This window comes from Chinchilla lanigera, unplaced genomic scaffold, assembly GCF_000276665.1.
Source record: "Chinchilla lanigera isolate Chin_1 unplaced genomic scaffold, ChiLan1.0 scaffold00047, whole genome shotgun sequence".
Lineage (NCBI taxonomy): Eukaryota > Metazoa > Chordata > Mammalia > Rodentia > Chinchillidae > Chinchilla > Chinchilla lanigera.
The window spans coordinates 8,829,529-8,850,066 of NW_004955448.1; the positions used below are offsets into that span (position 1 = coordinate 8,829,529).

General features: G+C 38.6%; 1 long non-coding RNA gene across 2 annotated transcripts in view; it reads right to left on the reverse strand.

The window, feature by feature from the left end:
- LOC102024625 overlaps positions 1-20,538 on the reverse strand; it is a 62,914-nt gene that overhangs the window by 28,482 nt on the left and 13,894 nt on the right. The gene's annotated exons all lie outside the window — the stretch shown is intronic.

The window sequence follows — 20,538 nt, forward strand, 5'->3', positions numbered from 1 at the left end:
ACGAAATTCTCCATACGTTGGTACCACTCATAATATTATTGAATGGATATTTTTCTTTAAAAATAATTAAGATTTAATATGTACATGTACCAGCTCCCTACCATGAATGTATTCATTATGCATCTCCTACGTGTACTAATAAATTTTTAAAAACAAGTATTTTTAAGCCTGACGACTGAATCACAGGTATACTTAGCAACAATTTTTATGTAAAATAAATATATAACTATAAAAAATTTCAAACTGTTGGCCAGGTGTAGTGGCACATGCCTGTAATCCCAGCACTCTGGAGGCTGAGACAAGAGGATCACTGTGAGTTCGAGGCCAGCCTGAGCTACATAGTGAGTTCAAGGCCAGCCTGAACTGCATAGTGAGACCCTGTCTCAAAAAAAAAATTTTTTAAATTGTTGATTCAATGACAAATAGTACCTCACTTATATCACTACTGAAGGCTCATTTTCTGAGTTCAGTTTTCAGAGTTCCATTCCAGGTCTTGCTAATCTCTAGGCCATATTAATTATCCATAGTCAGTTTTTTCCATTCTTTTTGAGTAACATTTCCTATGCCCTGTGTGGTTGAGATGAGAAAACAAAAATATCACACTGCAAAGCCAGCACAACTGTTGCCTTGTTGACACTATAAACAAAGAGGAACAAGACAAAACAAAACACACATGACATTGTGAAGCCAAAGTAACTGTCACTTAGTGACTGCGTCCAGAGAGGCCCATGGCTGGAAAGGGATGGAGTCCCTGGCAGAACTTCAAACCACAGCCTGCAAACACCATGGCCTGTGGAAGGACAAGCAAGGCCAGCCGTGGCTTTTCGGTTCCTCTCTCTAATAAAAGCATTCCTTAGGAATGGCTGCTAGTGAAGATGACTTCCGGAAAGACTGAGAGAAAAACTGAGAAAGCTGGCCCTGCAAGAAACTCTAAACCCAATACACCCATATCATAAATTCTCCCAGCAATAAAACATGATATTATAAACAGACACAGAAGCCACGGGTAAGGAGGAGGCTAGGAATTAAATTTACACTATTCATCTGGGTCAAGGGGTCACTAGTAAATTCCTTCTTTCTCTTAGTAGCTGTAAGTTGTGACTGGCACAGGTTTTACAGGCCGAGGCAAGCAGTCTCTGCCCAGCTGGAGAAGTACTTTCTTTGAACCATTAAGGGATGCCTTCTGCCTAGAGACACAAGCTGTAAAACCTCTATCAGTTCAATAGAATCACCAAACCATCCCTCACACCTCAAGAAAGGGCACATATGGTAACTTTAACCTACAGAAAGCTTTAACTCTAGGCTCAATCTAGAAACTATACCCTGGCCGTCTCACTTAAAGGCCATTCGTACGTCATCTTGCCATGAGTGACTCCAGGTGCCGCCTGTAAACAGGATTTGGCACTAGCCATGTGACTACAGTTTAAATTGAGTTATCAAAGAAGAACCTTAAATACATAATAAAGCAGGTGAATTTTACTGTTAAAGATTAAAAGCAAAAATAGTTTTTCAGAAATATATGGAAAGACTTCTTTCAAAAGTTTCAAAAGTTGACAATTTCAAAAGCTGGCAATACGTTAAATAGCCATCTTGCTTGTCATGTACACACACACGTACATGCCACAAATAAACACACACTTCTGCCAGTTGCCAAGCCTTCTCTCATGACTCTCCGATACATCTGCCTCAAGACTAGACTTCATCAGTGTCTCTCTGAGATGGCGGGGAGGACATCTTTCCTGGATCACCAATCCTGGTTCCACTGCATCCCAAGCCAGCCTCCCTATTACTTCCATGGAATCTTTCTAAAATATAAATATGATCCTGCTCTACCTAAAACCACTAGCTTCCAAAACACATCAAACTTCCATAACCCAACACCATACCCTTTGTAATGTCACCTGTTGGTCACCATTTATCTTTGACCGATCATGCCCAACCTATGCACTCTTCTATTTCGCCAAGAGAACTGTATAAAGTAATATGCTTATAGCTCTACATCCTCCATAGATGCTAGTCTCTACCAGGAATACTAATCCTACTTTTTTCTCAAAATTTAATTCCAAGAAGCCATCACACACACACATACACACACACACACACACACACACACACACACAACTATTTGTTTTGGTTCCTGCACCCCCCACCCCCGGTCCCGGGAATCGAACTCACAACCTTGCGCTTGCCAGGCAGGCGCTGTGCAGCTGAGCTAAATCCCCAGCCCCACACACTATTTTTATTTGGGTTTCTCTTTTCAGTGAGTTCCCATGTCTCGCACATACTTGTTCATAGTACCTACAACAGTGTCCTGTAATTATTGACATAGTCTTCTCTTCCCTGTAACCATAACATCTTTAAAGGCAGGGATTTTATTTCATATGACTGAGAAATTTAGCATACTGCCTACCCACCCCAGCATCTGACATCTAGTTCATCAACAGTGTTTCATAGTGTGCTAGAGAAAGGAATTTGATAACTGGTTTTAAACACATTATCTGGTATGAGTTTGCTACCACTTCCTAAATAAAACTGAAGTATCATTTTTATCAGTCATTTTTCTCTACAAAAAAAGGTGTAACACAGGGTGCAGTGCCAAACACCTGTGATCTTATTACTCAGGAGGTTGAGGGAGCAGGATTGCAAGTTCAAGATCAGCCTGGGGTACACAGGGAGACCTTGTCACAAAACTAAACAAAACAGTAGGAAGCACTTACCCCATGCTCAAAAGGAAAAACCTGGTCATCACATTAACATGCAAAGCGGTATTACCCTTAATAGAAGGGGGAACAGTGCCTGGGAAGGGTGAACACTTCCACTTCTAAACTTAAAGACTTATAAAGTGACGGTTAATGTCACGTAGGTTAGAAGATGATGTTTTAGGGACTTTTTGAATCTCACAGTTAGGACAAATGTTAGATCACAAAATGTAATTCAAAGCCCTTGAAGCTCTCTTCTTAGATTGGTCTCTTCAGACTTGGGGCCTAGAACGCTAGGGCAAAGCACTTTGAGCTTTTAGGATAAAAAGAGCTGCCGAATGCAGAGCACTGTTTGGGTTCTCCCGCAGCCTTGCTATGCCTGTGCCGCCATATGATTCCACTTTGACTAGTATCTGCCCCATCTTTCATGGACTCAGTGCCGCTCCCTTTTTAGCCTCCAGTCTTGTGGTGACTCCGGGGTCTCCTTCTGAAGTCACCTGATGTGCCGAGCAAAGATGGTTCCAGTATCGGCCTTGATGTGCGGCCGTAAATCTTTAAGACATCTGTAAACAGCGCTCTGCGCTCTTTGTCATCGTTTTATTTTGTCTACGGGAAAGGGTGAGCCCAGTGAATGGTTTTGCGTGTGTGTGCATGCGTGTTTTTTTAATTGAAGTCTTTTCTGTGTTACAAAATACTGTTCATGGTTTTCAGCCCTTGTAATTTTCCAAAATCTAAGCCAGAAAGTGGCCTTTGGAAAAACAACTGCTCTTAATACCTGCTGGATTTTTTTGAGGGGACGTGGAGGTCAAAATCTGAATTCTAAATACAGACAATCACCAGGTCAGTGAATTCTCAATGATACATGGCATTTTCAGCTCCTCTGTTTCTTCTGCTTCATCAGTTTATCCATTCATGCCACTTCTTCACATATTCATTCACTCAGCAGAGATGTATTGGGCAGCAGCACTCAGGAACTGTGTGTTGTGTGTTGCCAATACCCAGAAGAAATGATACCCTCCCTGACCTTATTTAGTTTATGGCTTATTGCACAAAGCAAGGAATTACAAGGTGTCATCGTGCTTGACAGTGTCAGGAACGGGAGTTACACGGGAGCAGAAATAGAAGCCTGAACCATTGAAAGAGGCAACACATAGGAGAGGAAAGGGTCAGCTGAGAGTTTCAGGGAAAAAAAGATACTTGAAAGGCCAACAGAGGTGGGCATAAGAAGTGGCAAACCAGAGGGAAGAAAAGAAAGAACATGCACCAGGTTTCAAAGTTGAAGACTTCTGAGTACCTGTGTTTGACTGAAATAAAATGGCGGTCACAACGCCAGCATGCAACCTGGGTTTGACAGGCCATGCTGGGGAGTTTTGCCCTTCTCCTATGTGAGAGAGGAGACGCTGGAGAATGTTCTAATAGAAAATGCCCCAAGGAGATCTTTATGATAGAACATCACCCCGGTGGCCTGAGTGCTGGGTGAATTGCAAGTGCATGAAGTTAAAGAAATAAAGTCAGGAAAGGAGCTGTGGTGATAACGCATGAAAGAGGAGACGAGGGATAGAACCAGGTAGCTACGGTGGGACTGGAGAGGAGACGCAGAAACAGAGAGAAAGGCTTAGAAAGGAAGAACGGCAGGACTTTGCAGTGGGGAAATGAGAAGTCTCAGAGGAGGACATCAGAAGATTGTGAGGTGGAAACATCTGGACAGAAAGCAGCCCTGCAAAGGTGTTAATATCCCCAATTCTTGGGAGAAGAAATTTAATATCACCAACTCCGGGAGAAGAAATTTAGGAGAGAGGTCTCAGCCCTCCTCGTCCCAGGAGTCATTATTTCTTGAATCTTTTTCTGGTTTCACAAACATCAGGATTCAGCACCTATACTACCAAAACACAAGTGCTCATTTATTATTATTACACAAGTACCTATTTATCTATTGTTATCTATCAAACAATGCTGAAGTTTTTGTCAGTGTTGTCATGCCGTGTAGAGCCAACTCGGTTTAATTGTTCTTTTACCTCCTTGTTCTTTTCATTACACAACACAGCAGGGTTTGATTTGCACTGAAATGTTTTCATTTGTGTCAACATGGTCATCTTGTCATTGTTTTTAAAACTACACACCATTCTTTTCTTCCTCATTAATGGGCCTGGTTTAACTTCCTTTCACATCAACCTGTAAAAACAGACCAGCAGATCTTATAAAGTTTTGTGCTCTGAAATCCTTGAAATACCTAGTGTATCCCAGTGTAATGATTTTGAACTTGGGATGAGACAGCAAGAAGGAAAGTTAGTTGCCCTTTGCACTCTTTTATAACCCATTCTTTGTGTGGAGAAATCAAAGCTATTTGATTCCAGGATTTCTCTGCTTTCTTCATCTCCCTAAAAGGGATAATTGTGCTAATGAATTTTTGATTTTCCCTTTCTAGTACAATTTAATTTTTTTTATTCAGAAGTGATAAAAAGCCATAAGCACTAAATAAGGTCAGTAGCACACTAAGTTTAGAACTAAAAAGAGAAACAAGGTACAAATCTGAGAATTCATGTTCATGAGCAAGTCTAGAATCATGGCGGCACAGGATGTATTTGGCATGTAAATACCAGAGGCTAAAGCATCATACAAACTCAGATATCACCATCAAAAATTGCTTAATCCTCTAGAAAAGTGGTAATTACAGGGAAGATGAGCAGATTTAGAGAAGATGACAAATTTTAATCTAGATCAAAGGTATTTTTATCGTAATTGGACCTAAAAGAAAAATTTTAAATTCTCCTTTGCTTTAAGCCAACTACAACACATGCTAAGTTTCATTTGCATTTTTATACAAATAGTTTTGGGCATAGAAATAGCATAGTTTTGCATGGGCAAATCTTCTCTGTAGTCTTCTTTAATAATTTATTCTCTTGAAGGTATTTTTCAACTCTTACAATTTAAATCTTTTCTAAAAGAGTAATTCTACCTTCCATTCAAAAGACAGACTTTCCATTTCTAAGCCTGTTACCTAGAGGCACAATTAAAATGGAAACATTAAATAGAAATAAAACATAATTCTTCGGTTCTTTTCATCCACCAGCTGGCTCATTTCATAGACTCCCTCTTCGGCGGGTTCAAAATACATTAATAGTCCATTACCTATTTGCATATCCTTCAAATTCTAAAATTTAATTGTGAAAGTTCCAGTGCAAGTAATCCTAAATGTTTGCATTTCATAAACAAAGCTTTTAGTGACAACAAGCCAGAACTTTAGTCCAAAATCCTTAATCAATGTTGTCTCCAGATAGAGCTTCATATTCCCTAACCTTCAAGAATTCTTTAGCCAAGTTCTCTTTCTGGCTACAAGCCTACCTCAGAATTACACCCATCACTGAAAGTGTTCTTATTGGTATCTGAGGGGAGCCTTTGAGTTGTTAGGAGCAAACTCAAAATTAAAATGTCCTTTTTATTAGCGTAGGAAAGAGTAACACTGTACGCTTCTATTTATTTTTACTATTAGGCACCTATTATTTATTAGCCTCTGAATGAGGTCACGCTGCATTCATTTAACTATGTGGTGTTGTGATAGCTGGTTATGATTTTCTGATGTTTCTCTGCAACTCTAACCATATGTAATTTTGAATTAAATGAAAGTTAAGTACTAAAACATTTTGCCCAAAAGGGAATTCGGATTCTCAATGTGCTTTTAATAACTGTTTGTAAAACATTTAGGAAAATCTATGGCAACACATTTAGGGGAAAAAATCAAATTACTATTGCCTTAAGATGTTATTTTAATGTCTAAACTTCATGAGACATCCTGTGTGGCCCAATTCTTGAACTAATCTACTCAGCAATACTTGAGAGTATATCATATACAGTACGTAGGACCTGAATTTGTATAACATTTTTAATAATATTTCTTTAAAACACTTCTTTAACACACACTGAAAATGTCATGACAGTACAAAATAAGTTTCATCAAGTATTTCTGAAAAATTTCAAATAAAGTCTAATTTGAAAGCATTAACATTAGTGTGTGGAATCAAATTAAAGCAATTTAACAAGCACTTATTTAAATCAGAAAAGTATTAGAGAAATTAAGAGTTTGGAGAAACCTAAAATAATACGCCATTGCATACCCAAGGCCGAAGAAAAATAAATACATCCTCCAGTGGAAGTGGGAGCAGTGGGAGAGGGCTTTCTGGAAGGCTAGTTGGTTGTGTAGACTTTTCTTCTGAAGGTGCAATTTGAAAAAAGAACTCAAGTTGAAATGTGACCTGAATTTCCATTTTTCTCTCACACTGAGAAATGGCCATGTACCTAATTTGGGAAAAATTCAAACCATAACCTTCAATGTACAACTCAGAATCTGTGCTAAATGTGAATACTGGAATCACCTTTTATCCAGAAAGATAGTGTCCTTGAACCTAACCAGCCGATAATGAGCTTTTTTTTCCACGCATTTGCAAGCCCTCACCCAAAGCATCATTAGAATATGAGCGAACCATGATACAGTTGGAGTCATTTCTTTTACTATTTATTCATGTTTTTATTTTCTTCCATGGCCATGAAAACAATTATAGAAACTTGTAAAATTTGTAACCATATTCACTAAGAAGCAAGTGAATTACAATGCTCTAAAACAGAATGGCAGCTAAAGGGCTTTCCTCTGAAAAGATCAGGATTTTTTAAGTAACTGATATGTCAGAACCATCCCCAGTGAGGCTATGACCAGAATTTTTATCTCATACTCATTAAGTTACAATACTATGTGACTTTAAAAGCCCTAACTGACACCGTATCCTCACTAATGGGATTATTAATTAATGATTGGGAATATGGGTATTCTATTTGTACTTCACACACATTTGTATTATTTGGATGTTTTTTAACCAGAATATATCAAGTCAACTTTATTAGATTATTAGAGGTCTTTTACCTCTAATAAGTGTCCATGACATTTTCTGGTATTTGTTATGGCTGATAAAGCCATGATAATTGTTAAAGATGGGTGAGGTATTTATGCAAGTTCATTAAATACTCTTTCTGATTTTATGGATTATGATTTATTGGACAATATTGACAATTAAAAGTTATTTAAAGAATGCATCATTTTGCAAAATTTGCAGTTCTAAGGGAGAAGGTTTTCCACAATCTATACAGGTTTCTAATATGATAGTATAGTACACAGGTTGTTAATCACAATGCCTTTGTTTTAGAACTTAAAACTTACATAAGATGCTTCCTTTCACATGCTGTGTTTGGAAAGAAAGATCACTAATGTAGTAATGAAAAACAAATTACAAATAAAGTTAGCTGCAAATTTTAATATTTAGTTGACCTGAAGCAATAGTTTAAAAAAAATAAAAACATGAAATCTGAGGCTGAACTAAACTACTAATCAAGATTTTTAAACTGTTATTTTTTTTTTTTCAGTACTTGCAATAGAATCCAGGGTCACTCTAACACTAAGTCACATCTCCAACCCTTTTTATTTTTTATTTTTGAGACAAGATATTGTTCAGTTGCCCAGGTTGAGCCCTAACTTGTGATCTTCCTGCCTCAGCCTCCCAATAGAGATTACTGAGAGTTCAAGGCCAGCCTGGGTTACATAGCGAGTTCAAGACCAGCCTGAACTAGTGAGACCCACTCCCTATGATGAATGCTATCATTCTGTGTATCTAAGATGTACCAGTACATTTTTTTAAAGACAATAAATAAATAGATGTGAAAGTGTTCCAAAACAGAGCCATTTTCAGGTGCTTCTAGGTGTAGGATTGCCTTGATGGCAAGTGTGAGCCCCCAGAGGACAGCCAGGGAGGCTCAAGCTCTGAGGAACTGGCTTACAAGTATTCATCAAGGACAAAGCCTAAATCCTCACCCGGATTTAAGTCCAAAGCTAGATCTAATCCTACAACTTCCCAACTACCTCTAACACCATGGCTTCCAGGTATATTTTTTCCAGGTTTATTGTGATTACTTGAATTTACTTCTCCTATTTTATAACTTCAGGTACTAAAATTTGCAAAGTCTATTCAGGGGACATGAGAAAAGAACCCTTAGCCACTCTCTGCATTTTCAAGGTCATTTGAGGGTCTGGCAGAAATGGTTTCTGGTGGAACTAGGACTAGGAAACTACCTTAAAGCTCAGTAAGCAATTCTAACGGCATCAATAGACTGCAGAACTGCTTTTTCTAGAGAACTGGTAGAACTGACCCTGCAAAGTTCAGTCAAGTTAAGTTTAGGAGCTCCACATGGCTGAGCACACAGAAACTCAGCTTCATAGCACACGCCTCAGGCTGAGGGTACATAGCCCTCAGGGCAGAAAAATGAGAGAACAACCCTAGGAAAGGTAAATCTGTCCTACAAATAGAATATGGAAGATCCTCCAACTCTCTCTCGCAGGGGCATGTGCTTGGGGGTGGGGTGGGGCATTGCACATTGGGGGTGACAGGATGGGGGGATGCTTACAGGTGTGATTGCAATTTTATTTATCCCTCACCATCCAGCTGTTCTAAATAGATACACTTCCTGGCCCTAAAATCTGCTACGTGTGACCTGTGCAACTAGAATATTTGTTAAAAAAAAAAAAGAATGCGTAGAAAGAGAGTTCAGTAGATTCGCCTTCAAATCCATAACAGCATAATGCCTTGACTACTGGTCTGCTAAGAATTGATCAGCGATGAGATTTGATCTGAATGGATATATCTGAAGCATTAACCTTCCAGTGAGGGCATAACTTGAGAAAGAAAGAATAAGCAGAAGCAGATATCCAAAAGAAAAGGGTAAGACTGAAAAAGGTGGGCGGGCCAAATGTGGGTGATGGTGTGGAAATTGGAACCCTCATACATTCCTGGTGAGAATGTCGGATGGACCGGCCACTTTAGAAAACACTGGGGAGTTTGGGGGGGGTTGGGATTTGTTTGTTTGTTTGTTTGTTTGTTTGTCTTTTTGAGACAGGGTCTCACTATGCAGTTCAGGCTGGCCTTGAGCTCACTTTGTAGCCCAGGCTGGTCTCAAACTCACAACAATCCTCTTGCCTCAGCCTCCCGAGTGCTGGGATTACAGGCGTGCACCACCATGCCCAGCAGGAGTTTTTTTAAAAAATTAAAAACACTCTTCCCATTGACTCAACAATTCCACTCCTAAATACATATCAAAAAGAAATCAAAACATGTGAGCATAAGACTCACAAGTGAATGTTCACAGGAGAACTACTTATAAGAGTCAAAAGGTAGGAATAACCCAAATGCCCATGACCTGATAAATGGTTTCAAACATTGTGCTATATCCATTCAATGGAATAATACTGCCAGGTGAGGTAGTGCCTGTTTGTAATCCCAGTGCTTAGAAGGCTGAAGCAGGAGGACCACTGCAAGTTCACTGGGCTACAAAGTGAGTTTAAGGCCAACTGCATAGAAAAACCCTGCCTGAAAAAGGACCCAAAAAATGGAATACTATTAAGTAATATGAGGAAATAAACTATTGATACACATGTGTGGATGAACCTCGAAAGCATTAAGTGAAAGAAGTCAGACACAAAAGACCACATAGTGCTTGATTCTATTTACCTGAAATTTCAATTTAAAAAAAGAAGCAAAATTGTAGACAAAGAAAGCAGAGCAGGGGTTGTCTGGGCAGAACGTAGGAGCGGGAATCAATAACAGATGAACAAGGAAACTTCTGGAGTGGTAAACACGTTCCAAACTTGGATCATGATGACAGTTGCACAATTGTTTAAACTTTCTAAATTATCAAATTGCACATTTATTTATAGCAGGTGAATTATGTGGTATATAAATTATACTTCAGTAAAGCTGTTAAAATATTTTTTAAGTAAAGGATAGAAAACATGGAAAAAGTAAGAACATTTGTAGACAGGAGAAAAGAAAGACACACAGAAATTCACTAAGAAGCGATATCCCTATAGATTGTGGAAATAGGTACATCTGCAGTCTATTGTCATTCCTTGTCTGTGCTTCATTCTTTAAATGTGTTTTACTGTCAACTTGTGCACTGCAAGAGTTCTGAGGACTTTAGAAGTGTTCAGGATGAACAACATAATTTCAAATGCTCTACTAAGGAAATGGGTAAAGTGAAACATCATATTAGTGTTGCCACTGCTTCTCTGGATGCTAAGCATTTGTTTTCTCCAATTAAAGCATATGTTTGTGCACTACCTTTGCATCAAGAGGATTATATGTGCAGTCAAAATATAAGGTGAATGGTTACACTGTAAAATCTATTATAGTAAATGACACATCATCAGCCTCAAAATACTCCCTTTCCCTTTAAACACAGTTCTCCCATCCTGCTTGCCGCTCTCTGAAGCAGTTCTGGAAGTACTCCTTTGTGAATGTCTTTTTGAGGAGTGACAAAAACTAAAGGGAATACTGGGGCCAAGTGCCACGCAGCAGAAAGGCAGGCTTGTAAAAATATTGCAGCACTTCCTCCTCCGCCTTCTCCATTAGATCTGGCACCATGCAACTTGTAGCTCTTCCCCAAAGTCAAAATGACCATAAAAGTTAATGAATCAATTCAGGACATCAAGGCAGCCACAACAGCACAATGAAAGTCACCAGAGAATTTCCGGAACTGCTTCAGACAGTGCCAGGAGTGATGGAACTCAGAGCGTGGGGGTATTCTGAGGGAGTTCATTACAATGTGTCTTTTGCTGTAATACATTTTTTAAATCAAAATACTTACTGCATTTTTCAATCACACCTCATGTACCAAAGTTTTGCACCATTTTCAGTAATTTGCAGTACTGTACTTAGGAACTTGGGTTGAATTCCTGTTTCGTGACTTTCATAAGCATCTTTTCTCATGACTTGAAGAGAATGCATCTACTCTGTGACACTTGGCATGTCCATCTTGCCTGGTACCCACACCATCTTCCTCTCCTTTGTCAATGGGAAATATTTTTAGGAAAGGGGAGAGGGATACTGTACTATGTACTAAACTTAACAAACAAAATTTTCCTTCTTCTACCCACAAAGATGAGTCTTCCTCCAAGGGGAGGGCCTCTTTCTGCCCATCACTTGATGTCCTTTGCTTTGGTCTGCACTGCCTATTCCCACCGGGCAGGCCAGCCTGGAAATTCTGTCCCCCCACTATTCTGCGTCATGTTTCCTACAATGTACATGCAGTATTGTTGCCAGGTGATGTTCAGCACAGGAAACATGATGTTTTATATTTCTCACTAAAGTCTCACACGACCTCTTTCTTCACTTAAAAAATGTACGTCTAAGCTACACACAAGAATATTTTAGGGCCTGATATTTGAAGACAGTCAAATTGGAAAATGGATTTGTCATTTGCTGAAAGCGTAACACAACGTCCTGTGTGATCTCAACCTGAAGACTTCCATAGAGAAATAAATTGGAAATGTAAATTCTTTGAAAAGGATAGGAAGGGAATAGTTATCTCAAAAACCGGTTCAATGACAAGGTTAAAAGGCCTTTGGAATGTCTGCCCGCATTCCAGCCCACACCCCATCTTGCATTCTGCAAGGGCTCCAGCCTGGGAGAGGTGTACCATCCATTATGCATGTGCCTACTCCCTCGGTAAGTGTCTGATGACAGTAGGACAGTTTCTCAGCTTCAGTACTAATGACATTTTGGCTCAGTCCTGCTTGGTGTGTTTCCGGCATCCCTAGCCACTCCCCAGTAGATGTCACTAGTCCCTCCCGCCCCCCTTGTGAGCTGCGACAGCCCAAACTGCCAAATGTCCCTTAAAGGAAGAAGTCAATTGAGAAACTGCTATGGGGTATCCCCAGTATGAGCCAGGAGATATGGAAACACTGGATTGGAGAACAGACTCAGCCACTGCATTTCAGGGCCTCCACAGAAAGGTGAGAGCCCAGGGCCTAAACTGTAATGTAATCTATGAAACATTTAAATACCCGGGGGGTGAGAGAATCATATCCTACAGTAATTGGCCAATTATCATACCTTGCTTATGGACACTTCTGGAAACACTGGCATTTACACTCTTGTTGTTGAGTCTGTAAATTACCCATGAACTCTCAGGTGGCAAAGATACAAACATCTATGTAGTAACATTAAAAAAAGGAAACAAGTGTCAGTCACATTTTAACAACTGACAAGAAAATGTTCCAGCCTACCTCGGTATCTGTCACTAGATTATTGTTCAATTGAGCTGTGTTTCTTTTTTAAAAAAAATCTGATCAAGAGGCACAAATGGCTTTAAAAAAAATTAAAGAGTTTGACGAAAGAAGCATGCGAAACCGAGCAGCTTAGCAGACATATGAAAGCCTTTCCCTCGTGGGAGAATAGCTTTTGTTTCGCTTACCCGAGCTTAGCATACAGACACTGAAGGAAATCTGTCCCCAAATGGCCATTTCTTTCCTCATGACAAAAGGATCCTAAATATTTTTTGTTTGTGGAAAAAAAATACTCTACTAACAAAAAACAGTTGTAGACATTTTGTAATTCTTTTTAGAAAAAATAACTGAGGATACTAGTCTAATTCACTGCAGCTGAAATTGCATTTACTAACTAACCACCCAAATAAGCAGCTGTCCAGGGACTTCTAATTAGGTTCCCTGTATTCCTGTTATTGACATTAATTTCCTATTTCAACTTCTAGACAAAGTATTATACTTTCTGGGTTTCTTAAACTTAAAGATTTCAACAGTTTTTAACTAGTTGTAATTTTTATAATTCCAGCAGTTTTATGGCATAACATAATACTGAATTGGAAAAACACAATGTTGACATCCATGTACATGTCAATACTCATTTTATCAAGATGACTGGTACGTTCTTATTTGAAACTGTTGTTCATTATGCTATTTTTGTTCTCTATGTATACTCCAGGGTTAGTCAGAAAATTAAGTCCATATAGCCATCAAGCTATAGTCTCCAAATCAAAATTATATTCAAAGGTTTTCTGAAGATTGGCTTCCAACTAGTTCTCTACTTGCTAATTCTGTGTTTTAAAATAAAACGTTGTTTTGCTACTATTTTATTATAATTATATTACACTGAACTTCCTGCATTATTGTCAGCATGAAATTGGAAGACATAGTTTTCAAATGAATCTTATGTGCATCTTTTATTATACAACCGTATAAACAATACAAGCATTGCCTATTTTATAAATGCCATGCTTGCAAAGAACACATACATATAAATGGCCACATCTGCCCTCCCCTAAGCTCAGGCCATGTGCCATCTCTAATGTAGAAGATGTTGTGGAAAAGCTCAGAACTTTCAGAAAGAATATGGAATCCTAAATAGGAAGCATCCTCCTGGAGAGGTGACCCAGCAGACAGTCTACATGATCTACTCTCTTCTCACAAATACCTTGTACTATATACATTGCCAAGTTTTGCACACCTCTTTATCATAATGACTAATACTTTCAAATTACAAATCTCTCTGAATTAGCAACTTTATTTAAAATGCAAATCTTTCCCAGAGAAATAATTATATTGCTCCATTAAGTCAGATTGCATTGTTCTTTTTATACACAACATTATCTGAAATGAAAGATTACCAACCAGTAGCAGCAGCTGAGCAGAAGTGGTGGCATAAGGATGGTCTCTGTCATTATAGTTGTGGTCATAGTAATGGTAAACGTTCACTGTGTGCCAGACCCTCTGTGTGCTAAGAATTCAATGTGGCTTGCCTCATTTAACCCTCTCTAAGAGCGTTGGTAAGAATTCAGAGAAACAAAGCAGTGGTTCTCAAAATGTGGTCCCTGTACCAGAGGTATCAACATTTGAGAATTTGTTACAAATGTAGTTCTTAGGCCCCAACATTAACATACTGAAGCAGAATTTCAGAGGTGGACCCAGAAGCCTATAAAACATAAGTCTCCGGTAGATTCTGATGCTTGCTAAAATACGAAGACATCCATGCTCATATTTGCAGAAAAAGATCATATGCATGCATGTATACATGTAGGTGCACCATTAAAGTAGTCAAAATTTTCACTTACTAACAGACTAATGTAGAATCTAAGAGGAAGTTAAGTCATCCTACAAAGTACCATCAGACTGCATGTCCCTGAGATTCCAGTGCCCCTGATGGGTGTCAAATGACACTGGTACAAGCCAAATCTAAGGAGTTCACTTCATGCTGCACCATAATCCATTTCCAAGGAATTCAAATTCTTTATTAAATACTCTCATTTAGGGGAAATAGTGGCTTATAGCTGACCTTTTGTAGTTCTTCAAGTAAACTCAAAGACTACATTCTTAAACCCAAGAAAAACTCACTCAGAATGCTTGAGTGGCTCCATTTCCAGCCTGCTGAAGTTCCCCAAAACTTATTACCTACAAGAAGCACTAATACCACCCTTACTTCACAAGTGCACAAACTGAAGCCCAAAGAATCTAACTACGTAACCCAAAAGCACAAGTATGGAGTAGCAAAGTTGAAACTAGAGAAACTCAAAGCCAACTCCAAAGCCCAAGCCCTAAACCACTTACAATAAAGGGGAAAAAATGTAGGTAATTTGAGAACATGAAATATTTCAGGAGAGCAGGTTGTTGCCTCTGCAGCTTCTTCAGAGTAGAATAAGAGGACCCAGCAGAAATCACAATCTACTCAGGAGTAACAATCTACCCAGTTACAAATTTACCAGGGCCAATCCCAAACTCTAGACATGGAGAAGAGGTGACTCATCTTTTTTCCCTGTGCAACACATGGGTCTTTGTTACTAGGACAGAATTCACTGCTGCCCCACTGGTACAAGATTTCAAACAAAAGTAAACTGTAGAGCTTTGGAGGAATACGTGGAGACCTGAATCAGCATTTAAAATGCATCTAGGGAAGATGGTGGAGTGGTGAGAAGTAGAGAAAGAACCTTTCTGAGACTCACCATCCAGATGCTAGAATATAGCAACATGAGGAAGACAAGAAGGAAGGAAGTAGCACTAATACTACCCTTCCTGGACCCAGGAAGGACCTGAAGCATGAAATGAAGCCCACAGAGAGAGTGAAGAGAGAAACTTCAGTGAAGAAAGAGGTAGCAAGCAGCACCTTCTCCCTGAGATGGGACTCACTGCATGAGAGGAGAGGTTCAAACCTGTGAACATATGGTGACTGTTAGCAATCCAGAGCCCTCCATGGAGAGACACAGCAGTGGAAGGGAGCAGTGGATGTGAGGAACTACACTAGCTGGTGGTGAGTGCTGAGGGCTCAGTCATCCCACGAGAAAGCAATTGGCCAAGAGCCATCTTAGAGAGGGACGACTGAGCTCAAAACTCATAGTGTCTGTGGGGTCCAGCTAGCAACTGCTGACTGGGCTCAGGCCCATGGAAGGTGGGCTGACAGCAGGCCAGATGAGTCTGGTCTCAGCCAGAAGGGGCAGACTTGCTGAGATTATCCACTACCCCACCAAAAAGCTATTTCTGACTTGCTGGGATAAATCAGTATGGGTCAGAATTTGGGCTCTACACATTGTCTACCAGTGACAGTAGAGACATACCTGAAAGTGGACTTTTTTCTTTTCTTTTTTTTCTTTCTTGTTTGTTTTTGTTGCAATTGTTGTGGTTTTGGTTTCTTGGTTTTTATTTTTTTCTCCTTGACTTTTTTATCTTGTTTTTATGAATGAGAATGTGCTTTCTAGCCTCTTTGTGGTTGTCCTTCTGTTCTGTTCTTTTTATCTCTTTCTCCTCTCTTTCACTCCAGCCTTCTGCACCAGTTTCCGAAAGTTAGCATGATCCTCCTTGGTCCTCCAACCTTCCCTCAAATCATTTCCTCTTTGGCCATTTCTCTAATTTCTCCCTAACTCATTTTAAATTTTGATACCTGAGGGCAAAATTGACATATTAAGGACTTGTACACTGTATATAATTTTCTCATTTGTTTTAGATTTTGTTATATAACCACAAATCTAGTTCATATGTCTAAGGTGGCAAATTAATGGTTAGCTCAGTTTGTCATTGTCTAGGCTATGTTTTATGCTACTGTCATTGCTGATGGTACCACTATGGTCAAAAGTGACATAACTGTTCTAAATAGCTCTTCTTCCTGATAGTTCAAGACTGAGATTGACTAAGCATCACAGAAAATAGTGTAGCACAGTGCCAAAGAAGTAGCAAGCAGCAAAAAATTGAAGACATAGGATCTTACAACAAACTCAAAACCAAAAAATCAATACACCTGGAAGACACCTCAGAGAAGTAGTCATTTTCTATGGGTTCTAATTGCTAGCAATAAAGCATTCCACCATAGGCAATGCATAAGTATCACCCGAGGAATTAAACTAAAAAAAAGAAAAGAAAATGAGAAAACACTTAAACAAGATGCAACCCCAAACAATCAGTACACCAAAGGTAAACCCAGGGGCAATGAGGCAGGACAATCTAAAACCCACCCACCTGTCTTCTCCAAAGTGGTAACAACAAAACAATTGAATGCGGCTATAGAAAAAATCAAATCAGAAATAATTTCTCAGATAACTGCAGAGTTGGTATCTATGATGAAAACCACACTTAGTGACTCAAGAGCAGATACAGACAAAAATAGAGAAGCTTAAGAAAATCGTGGAAGCCATGAATGCTCAGCATAGAAAAAAAATTGAATCCATACAGCAGAGGAGTAAAACTTCCATTGAAAGCATCTGCAGCAGATTAAGCCAATGTGAGGACAGGATCTCAAATATAGAAGACAAACTTGTGGTCAGTGATCATGAAAAGAAAGATTTATGAAAAATAGCAAGGAACCATGAGAAATCAATCTAGCAGCTGCTAGATGAGGCAAAAAGAGTATAATAACTTAAGATTGATTGGAGTCAATGAAAAAGCAAGCAATATCAAAAATGGTATTTAAAAAAACTGTTCAAAGATGTCATGACAGAAAAATTCCCTGATAGAGAAAAATAAACTGACATACAGATAAGAGAAAAATAAACTGACATAGAGTAAGTGAGGCATATAGAACTGCAGTTAACCACAATCAAAAAAATTCTATAGCCACGCATATCATAGTCAAGCTTCCAGAAATTCAACATGAGAATAGAATCTTAAAAGCCATTAGGGAAAAGAAACAAATCACCTATAAAGGAAAGCCCATCAGAATCACAGCTGACTTCTCAGCACAAACCCTCAAGTCAAGGAGAGATGGGAGTAAAGTTTTACAAGTTCTAAAGGAAAACAATCTTCAGCCATGATTGATGTAGCCCACAAAAATATCTTTCAAAACTGATGGAGAAATAAGATACTTCCACAACAAAGCACATCTGAGGAAATTTCTGACCACCAAACTAGTACTCCAACATGTTTTGAAGGACATTCTATAAAAAGATAACAAGGACTACAACTCCATGAACCCCAACAGAAGGAATCTACCAGGCAAGGCAAGCAATTAAACACAGGGAGGCAAAAAAAGAGGGGGCTCAATAACTGTAAAATAGCAAGACAAGGGTAACTCAATACATATCAGTTATAACCATCAATATTAACTGTCTCAATTCACCAATCAAAAGATACAGACTGGCATAATGGATCAAGAAGCAAGGTCCAACAATATGCTGTATACAAGAAACACATTTAATTCAAAAGGAATTCATAGACTGAAAGTCAAAGGAAGTGTAAACATCATATTGTCTCTCTAGTGCAAGAACCTGAAAAAATAGGCTGGGCATGGGGGCATATGCCTGTAATCCCAGCATTTTGGGAGGCTAAGGCAGGAGGATCTTTGCCAGCCTAAGCTATAAAGTGAGCCAACTTGAGCTGCATAGAGAGACCTTGTCTCAAAAAGAAAAAAAAAAAAAGAACCTGAAAAAGTAAATGTCTCAGTTACTTTTTTCTCGCTGCTGGGACAAAATACCTGACACCCAAAATTAAGGAAGGAAAGGTTTATTTCGCTTACAGTTCATGGAGGTTTCAGTCTGTACTTGGCAGATTACAAGGCACAGTGGCACATGGCAAAGAGCTGCAGCTCAGCACGGCAGAACACAGCTAAGCAACAACCACACACCAGGGCGGAATGGGGGAGGAATGTCCTCAAGCACTCTTTTCCTCTCCCTTACATATGCAAACTATCCACCCCAGGGCAGGTGTAGCTCTCACACCCACAATCATTCCACTCTAATAGCCTGCCCCATGGTCGCATGAGGCTTTGGAGGGGACACACAGACATAAACCACAACAGTAAATAAAACCCCAAACGTACAATAGATATTGTGAAAGGGAAAGAAGTTGCTCAATGGGAAGGAAAAACTGGGAAGGAGGAAAGGAGAAAAGAAAAAAGGTAGGTAAAAAGTATATATGTATATACAAGGATACCTGGGATAATTGTACTGCTGATGTCTAACGGTTTACAGAAAGGAATAATTAATGCTCAATTAATGCTTTTCTGACCAGTTTTGCATAATTATATCTGATAATCTGAGCAGTTGATTTTAAAACAATAGGCAATATAACAACCATTGTTGAATCCCTACTATCTTGATTAGTGAAACTCTGTATCATTTCTAATTTTCTTATTATTTTTATTCTCCTTAATTGTTTGATCAATCTTGCATTCTTACATCTGGTAACCTGAGCAGCTTCATTGATGATAACAATATGTAATATAACAACAATTGTTAACTTCTTATTACCTTGATTTGAAATTCTGTATCTTTTCTATTGTTTTTCTATTGTTTTGTTTTTGTCTTGGTTGTTATTTTGTTCTCCTTTCTCTTTAAAATAAAAAAATTTTATGAAATTTTTAAAAATTTTTTAAAAATTTTAAAAACTAAAAAAAAAGAAAGTTAAAGGATGTAAAACAATTCTGCATGAGACAAGTAGCCAGAAGAAAGCAGGCGTAGCTATTGTATTTGCAAAGTGAATTTCAAGCCAAGACTTATTAAGAGACATAAAGAAGGTTGCTACATCTTGGGGCTGGGGATTTAGCTCAGCGGCAAAGCACCTGCCTGGCAAGCGCAAGGTCATGAGTTCAGTTCCCAGTACTGGAGAAAAACCAAAAAAAAAAAAGAAGGTTACTACATCTTTATAAATGCAACAGTTCAAGAGGAAGAGATAATGATCATAAATATATATGCAACAAATACCAGTGCACCCAACTACATAAAACAAATGTTATAGAGCATGAAAAATCAAATAAGCACTGACACAATTGTATTAGAATATCTCACTACCCCACTGTCACAAAAAGACAGATCAACTAGACAAAAAATCAACAATGAAATATTAAACTGAATCAAACTTTTGAAAAAATGGACTTAATAGATGTCTACAGACTGTTCTACCCAACCACATCATAATACGCATTCTTCTCAGCTGCACGTGGGACATTATCCAAAACAGACCACATACTACTAGCTCATAGAACATGCTTAAGTAAATGCAAAGGAACTGAAATTATTCCATGCATATTATTAGACCATAGTGCAATGAAATTAGAACTCAGTGGCAAAAGAAACCACAAGAACTTCATAAAGACATGGAAATTAAATAACTCATAGATGAAATTTAAAAAGAAATTCTACAATTAAATGATAATGACAATACAACATACCGGAATTTATGGGACATAATGAAAGCAGTGCTAAAAGGGAAATTTATAGCAGTAAATACTCATATAAGGAAAACAGACCAAGTGCAAATAAATAACTTAATGGTGAAACTCAAACTTTTAGAAAAAGAATGTCAGGATAAGCCAAAACCTTGTAGGAGGGAGGAAATTATAAAGATCAGAGCAGAAATTAATGCATTGGAGACTAAGAAAACAATACAAAAATCAATGAATTGAAGAGCTGATTCTTTGAAAGATTAAATAAAATAAAAAAAAACTCTTATCCAACCTTATCAAAAAAGGAAAGAAAAGAATGAGAGGGCTTGAGGCATGGTCTGCCTTCTCCCTCTGGCCAGACCGTCATCTCC